This window comes from Physeter macrocephalus, chromosome 9, assembly GCF_002837175.3.
Source record: "Physeter macrocephalus isolate SW-GA chromosome 9, ASM283717v5, whole genome shotgun sequence".
Lineage (NCBI taxonomy): Eukaryota > Metazoa > Chordata > Mammalia > Artiodactyla > Physeteridae > Physeter > Physeter macrocephalus.
Window position 1 is genome coordinate 19,352,074 of NC_041222.1, and position 288 is coordinate 19,352,361.

General features: G+C 36.5%; 1 protein-coding gene across 3 annotated transcripts in view; it reads right to left on the reverse strand.

Annotated features, from left to right (window-relative positions):
* Positions 1-288, reverse strand: part of SLC44A1 (solute carrier family 44 member 1) — a 211,020-nt gene that overhangs the window by 150,383 nt on the left and 60,349 nt on the right. The window lies entirely within an intron of this gene.

Genomic DNA, 288 nt, shown 5'->3' on the forward strand with positions numbered 1-288 from the left:
AAAAAAAAAAAAAAAAAAAAAAAAAAAAGGATGGCGTATAGGTAACAAACACAAAGATTTTCTACCTCCTCTCAAATCCAAATAGTATAGACTTACCTGAGAAAGATACGTTCAAAACAGTACCATTCATTTATTTAAAAAATTACTACTTATAGATAGAAATACTTAGATGGCTCAGCGCTAAAACGTTCATATGCAGAGAAGAAGAAGTAGAGATCAAAAATAAATTTTAGGGCTTCCCTGGTGGCGCAGTGGTTGCGCGTCCGCCTGCCGATGCAGGGGAACCGG